The following is a 6,917-nucleotide window of genomic DNA, read 5'->3' on the forward strand; positions in this document are numbered from 1 at the left end:
CTGACTTTGAGAGATGGTGCAGTCTGCCACTCACTATGGCTGGGAGAGTGCAGTCAGTGAAGATGACTGTACTTCCCAGATTTCTTTACTTGTTCCAATGTTTGCCGGTTTTCCTACCCAAGTCATTTTTTAACTCAGTTAACCAATCTATAACCTCCTTTATATGGGGTAACAAGGTTCCAAGGGTCAATAAGTGCACTCTCCAAAGAGGTTGTGAAGTAGGTGGACTGGGCCTTCCTAGCTTTATTAATTATTACTGGGCATCCAATATCCAAAAGATATTATTCTGGCTCCACCGACCAGATACAGACTGGTGTCTGCTTGAATCACAATCCTGTTACTCCTCGTCTCTCCCAGCTTTAGTATATTCCTCCCTGCCATTGAAACCCTCTAGATTTACATCCAACCCTGTCGTACTATCCACCATCAAAATTTTTAACCAATTTCGTTGCCATTATAAGCTTACATCAGCTTCAGTTCTGGGTCCCATTCATAGTAACCATTTATTCCCCCCCTCTACACTTGACTCAACCTTTCGACAGTGGGGTTTGAATGGTCTTATGTGCATTAAGGATTTGTACACTAACAACATATTTGATAGTTTCGACTACCTACACAAAAAACATGGCCTCCCACATAATAATTTCTTTAAATATCTTCAGGTTCGCCACTTTGTCATGAAAACATTTCCTTCTTTTCCTGATCTCCCTCCTGTCACAGTGTTGGATAAACTCACTCTTACCTTTGCAAATAAAGGACTGATCTCTGCAGTATATTCACAATTGATGTATTTAGGGGATCAAAACCTGAACAAAGGTGGGAGGGATGACCTTGGTATGGATCTGTCTGAGGAATGCTGGACAGAAGCGCTGAAAAAAGTCCACTCCTCGTCATCATGTGCTAGATTGGGGCTCATACAATATAAAGTTTTACACAGGGTTCATTTAAGCAAAGCCAGGCTTGCTAACATATATCCAGGGACGGACGCTGGCTGTGGCAGGTGCTCGTTCTTTCCAGCCAATCTAGCTCATGCATTCTGGTCTTGCCCCAAACTTGTTAACTACTAGGCAGTGGTTTGTAAAACCATCAGTGAAGTCCTTGGGGTGACAGTGAGACCTTGCCCGCTTGCAGCTGTATTTGGTGTAACAGATAAAACCTTGGGTTTAAATACAACCCAGTCTGATATCATTACATTGACATCACTTTTGGCCCAGAGGAGAATCTTGCTGGTGTGGAAATCTATCACTCCTCCATCTGCCGCTGCTTGGCTGGAAGACGTCATGTTTTTTTTAAGGCTAGAAAAGATTAAATTCACATTCAATTGTCTGTGAAAAAGTTTTATTTGAAATGGGAACCCTTTTTATCATACTTTGAGAGTCTAAAGGAACTACCTATTCTGTTTTGTTACTTTATTATTGTTAAAAAGTGCATTTGATTTTGTGATATATTTGGATTGTGAAAAAATAAGCTGCCAAGGGGTGTTTAGGGAGGGTGGGTTAGCGTTATTTTGTTTATATTATTATTATTATTATTATTATTATTATTATTATTATTTATAAAAAACAAAATGGAGGAAAATGTAATGCCATACATCAGATGTACTGTGAATTCTTTTATTTATTTTTTTCCCTCCAATAAAAAACTATTAATTATAACAATAAGACTTCCTCTCATCCTTCTAAACTCCAGAGTGTACAAGCCCAGCTGCTCCATTCTCTCAGCATATGACAGTCCTGCCATCCCAGGAATTAACCTTGTAAACCTACGCTGCACTCCCCCAATAGCAAGAATATTCTTCCTCAAATTAGGGGACCAAAACTGCACACAATACTCCAGGTGTGGTCTCACTAGGGCCCTATACAATTGCAGAAGGACCTCTTTCCTCCGATACTCAACTCCTCTTGTTATAAAGGCCAACATGCCATTCGCTTTTTTCACTGCCTGCTGCACCTGCATGCTTACTTTCATTGACTGAAAAACAAGGACCCCCCAGATCCCATTGTACTTCTCCTTTTCCCAACTTGACACCATTTAGATAGTAATCTGCCGTCCTGTTTTTGCTACCAAAGTGGATCCTCACATATATCCACATTAAACTGCATCTGCATCTGCCCACTCACCCAACCTGTCCAAGTCACACTGTATCATCATCGCATCCTCCTCACAGTTCACACTGCCACCCAGCTTTGTGTCTTCTGCAAATTTGCTAATGTTACTTTGAATCCCTTCATCTAAATCATTAATGTATATTGTAAATAGCTGCGGTTCCAGCACGAAGCCTTGCGGTACCCCACTAGTCACTGCCTGTCATTCTGAAAGGGACCTGTTAATCCCTACTCTTTGCTTCCTGTCTGCCAACCACTTCTCTATCCATGTCAGCACTCTACTCCCAATACCATGTGCCCTAATTTTCCCCACTAACAGCGCACAGACCCATTGTGACGTCGTCAGCAAAAACCCGTTTTTTTTCAAAGTTTTTTCAGATTTGTGAACATTTTGATTAATAACTCGTGAAATAATGCATTAATTTTTCAGATAAGGCGATTTTGGACTCCAGAGGAAAAATCTCTACCGGAATGTGAAAGAATTTTACCATTTTTTCAAGAAGATGTGATTATAGGGTCATTTCACGAAAGGTCACTGGATCATAGATCCTCACCCACGTGACCCCAAAATCCAACTGGGGTACAAGCGTCACTTCCGGTACATGTTATTGATGCTGAAAACGCGCACTTTCACTCCCGTTAAAAACCGCGAAAATGGCCCGTTTTTGAGCTGTAAATAACTGTGGCAGTCGGGGTGACCGTGAGGCACAGTTATCTTACTTTACAGTCCAGAAGACAGATAAAAATGAAGATAAATACAAGAGGGAGCTGAAGGTGCAACAACAGCGGAAGTGGTTAGCAGACATTCGCCGTGGAGATATAAATATTAAAAATTATCGCGTTTGCTCGCTGCATTTCATCAAAAGTAAGGCATTATTGACGTTTTATCTTTATTCATTTGTTATATGAAAAGTTGTAAAAGTGAAAAATCCGTCAGTAAAATAAATAAGTAGTTTGGGTGATTGTGCAGGCTTTAAACAAGAAACATTGAGAAATATATTTTGGCAAATAATCAAATGTTCTGATTTTGTCCAATTAACAGCTGACAATTATCCCATTCCTTAGCTTGCATCTGAGTAAAATTTATTTCAAAACGCATTGATACAAATCCACGGCTAGAATATTAACTAATAATATAAATATGATACTGAGTTGGATGATCAGCCATGATCATATTGAATGGCGGTGCAGGCTCGAAGGGCCAAATGGCCTACTCCTGCACCTAATTTCTATGTTTCTATGTTTCTAATATACTATCTACGAAATTCCAATTAACAAGGGACAATAGACAAGGGTGTTCATTATCACCGCTATTATTCGCTCTGGTAATTGAACCTTTAGCTGAAAATTAAAACACATCCTGACATCTATGGTTATAATACAAAACATTCAAATAACAAAATATCCTTATACGCAGACGATGTACTACGTACAATGTATATCACAAAACCCCAAATCAGTATACCAAACATATTAAACCTAATCGAGGATTTCGGCTCTTTCTCAGGATACAGAATAAACTGGAACAAAAGTGAAATTATGTCGATAAAACCGAAAGACTCAACACATCTTTTGAAATTCCCCTTTAAAATAGCTACAGAAAAATTTAAATACTTAGGAATTGAAATCACTAGAAATTATCACGGTATGTTTAATGCTAATTTTACTTCGGAGTCACGTGAGTGACTACGTGAAGAGCCCTGCCCAGTGCGCAGTTGCGGCATTATCGCACAGCTGTGCACACGCGGCCCAGCGGGAGTCGGCGCTCCCGCAAACCAAGGAACATTAGGTAAGTACCTACCTTAATCGGGCCTTGTGTTTTTTGCTCCAGGGGGAGCAAAGCAGCAGAGGAAGTGGCCCCCGTTTGACTCCAGCGAAGGAGCTGACAGTGGAGGGGGATAGGCGCAAACGGGACCACACACGCTGCGGACCGCTGACAGGGAGCTGCGCTGATGCCGGTCCGCTGAATAGCTGTTTGATTAACAGCAGCGGACCGGAGGGAAATTTAAAACCCGACCGGCAGCCCTGCAGACTCCTGACAAGGAGAATCGCCGCCCGGAACCGCTACAATGCCGCCTAAAACGGCAGGCAGCCTCTAACTACAGGTAAGACAAAACCTTACCAAAAATACAGGTTCTACAGGAATCAACTTCCTCCAACACTGGAACAGGCTGGAGACAGCAAAAACAAGTGTGTCTGTCTCCCCAAGCCAGAGGAGGTCATGGAGTTACAAAACCTCCAGGAAAACGAGGGGTCACTGGCTGAATGCCAAGGGAGCTGACACTCCTACCCCAGTGCTATTGCACTAGCCATCTCCCTTGTCGAGGGATTGATGCGACAACGGAGTTTGAGCTATGCCTCCTCCAATTTATAGCACACCCTTTTGCTCCCTCTTTTGAGGCTAGCTAAGGAGGCCAGGGCTGGGCTGGCTTAAACGCTGGGCAGGCGGACGAGAACAGGAGTATGCCAGGGGAGCAGGATCAGGAAGAGCTGCTGGGTGTCGTGGGCCACTACATGGCTCCTCCACGCGACCATCTTCCCAACAAAGCCCTGCAGGAGAAGGCCTTTCTAGAGGTAAATCTGCAGGCAGCTGGGTCAGCAGACTCGCAGTCAAGAGCTAAAAGCAGTGAATTCTGAAGCTCCTAACACCGAAAATCACCGCCTTTGCTCGTTTCCACGGATCATACTCACCTGGCAGGCGAGACGCCATGATCACCAAGGTGGTTCTCCCAGGATGAGGCTATCCCTTTGCACTTCGAGTGTGCTGACGCCTAAGATGTTCCCAAATTCGGGATACTCGACTGACATTTGTGCATATAAGACCTGCCCTCAACCCCAAATATACGGGGCTATGCAAACCGCTGCAGCGGGAAGAGAGGCAGCTAAACCTGTGCGCCTCATGAGGGCAGGCCCTGGAACGAGCAGGACATCGCATCCAACACCCAGCTGGCAGCACCCCTCGGCATCCACCAGCAAATATCGAACAAGGACTGGTGAAAGCCTGGCGACCGCTTCACATTACCCCCAAAGTTCTTTTTAGACAGGGGCCCAGAGCGGAGCCGTGGGAAAATGCGCCGCCCCACCGATAGCACCAGCATACCAGCAAACTGAGCCTTCATGAAAAAACAATGAACATGGAGGTAGGTAGTCTGGTTCCTCCCAGTTTACACAAAATAAGGGTGCTCTACTAACTGCGGGGGGGGGGGGGGGGGGGGGGGGGGGGGGGGGGGGGGGGCGGGGGGGGGGGGGGGTGCATTTACACTTGTTGAAAAAAGCATGGGGTGCTGTCACAAATAACTAATATATACTCAACAGTATTAGTGGATAAAAACTTGAATTCAAATTGGGCATATTACCGCCAGTTCAGCAATGCGCCCAAAGGGCATTTTTTCCCTCTAAGAAAGAGAAGCGAGAAGGTCAAGCTGAACTAGAAAGGTTCATTACAAAAGGGATCATGGGAGCAAACATGAACCATTGGAATTTGTATCAAATATATTCACCAAAACTACAAAAGATGGTGAATGTAGCATCATCATTGGCCTAATATCACTGAATAAATCTGTTGAGTATATACACTTTAAGATGGAGACGTTTTGTCACTGCCAGACATCCGATCTCCAAAGGATACCTTATGGCAAGCATTGATATGGAAGATGCATACTATCCTATACCCATACATAAGGATCATTGTAGATACCTAAAAATTTATCTGGATAGGGCAACTATGGGAGTATAGAGCATTCCCAATGATCTAACCTCAGCCCTAAACTAATTACAAAAATATTAAAAATAGCCATGAAAATATTAAGAAAACAAGCATAATCATGGCATATATTGGATGATATCCTCATATTAGGGAAAACAAAGGAATTAGCTGTGGCAGCAGTTCTAGCTACGAAACAGCTCCTTAAAGCACTGAGGTTCATCCTACACCCAGATAAACCAAAATTGAAGCCGTTAACTACCATGGATTATCTGGGCTTAAATATCAATTCTATCCATATGACTTACTTTGCCAAGGTGCTCGGGTCATTATAATCAAATCATGAATGTACCCACTGAAGCTATATCACAATTACAGTGGTGGGCAGACAATGTTTGGCATAGTTTTCAGCCCTATTATTATCACCAATCCTAACTTGGTTATTAAAAACCAATGCCAGTGCTTTAGGCTGGGGAGCAACTAACTCCATATCCAGCACGGGTAACAGATGGACCAATTCAGAATCATCGTTACTACACACACCGGGCATCAACTATTTGGGATTGGTGGTCGCCTATTGGGTTAAAAGCATATGCATTTCAAATGCAGCACGTACATATACGGTTACGGATGGATAATACTATGGTGGTGGCTTATATCAACCATATGGGGAGCATAAAATCATTATCGTGCAACAAATTGGTCAAACAGATCTGGCAATGGCGTGTCAAAAGACATTTTAACTATCAGCTGCATATCTCCTAGGAAGCTAGAACACAGTGGGAGACACCACGTCATGGGGGAAAATTTATGATAACATTGAATAAACCCAAAATATCTGCTAAAGGTATTAAGCAATTTGAACGCCAGATATCAATTTGGTTGCACAAGACGGAATCACCAGTAACCTATGTATGTGACTTAGGAACCAGATCAGAGGCAGCAGCGGTAGATGCCTACACGCTGGAAGGGGGAATTTCTGCTTTGCTTTCCTTCCTTCTGCCTCATCAGTCGGGCACTTCGCAATACATATGGAATCTGTCTCCGGGATATTGAAGGTGCCCGACCGGCCTACATAGCCATGGTTCCCAGTTCATCACGACATGGTG

General features: G+C 43.4%; 1 pseudogene; it reads left to right on the forward strand.

Moving 5' to 3' along the window:
- The first annotated feature begins 4,788 nt into the window (after positions 1-4,788).
- Positions 4,789-4,932, forward strand: LOC129708068 (U1 spliceosomal RNA; annotated as a pseudogene).
- Positions 4,933-6,917: the final 1,985 nt, after the last annotated feature.

This window comes from Leucoraja erinacea, chromosome 22 (genome assembly GCF_028641065.1).
Source record: "Leucoraja erinacea ecotype New England chromosome 22, Leri_hhj_1, whole genome shotgun sequence".
Lineage (NCBI taxonomy): Eukaryota > Metazoa > Chordata > Chondrichthyes > Rajiformes > Rajidae > Leucoraja > Leucoraja erinaceus.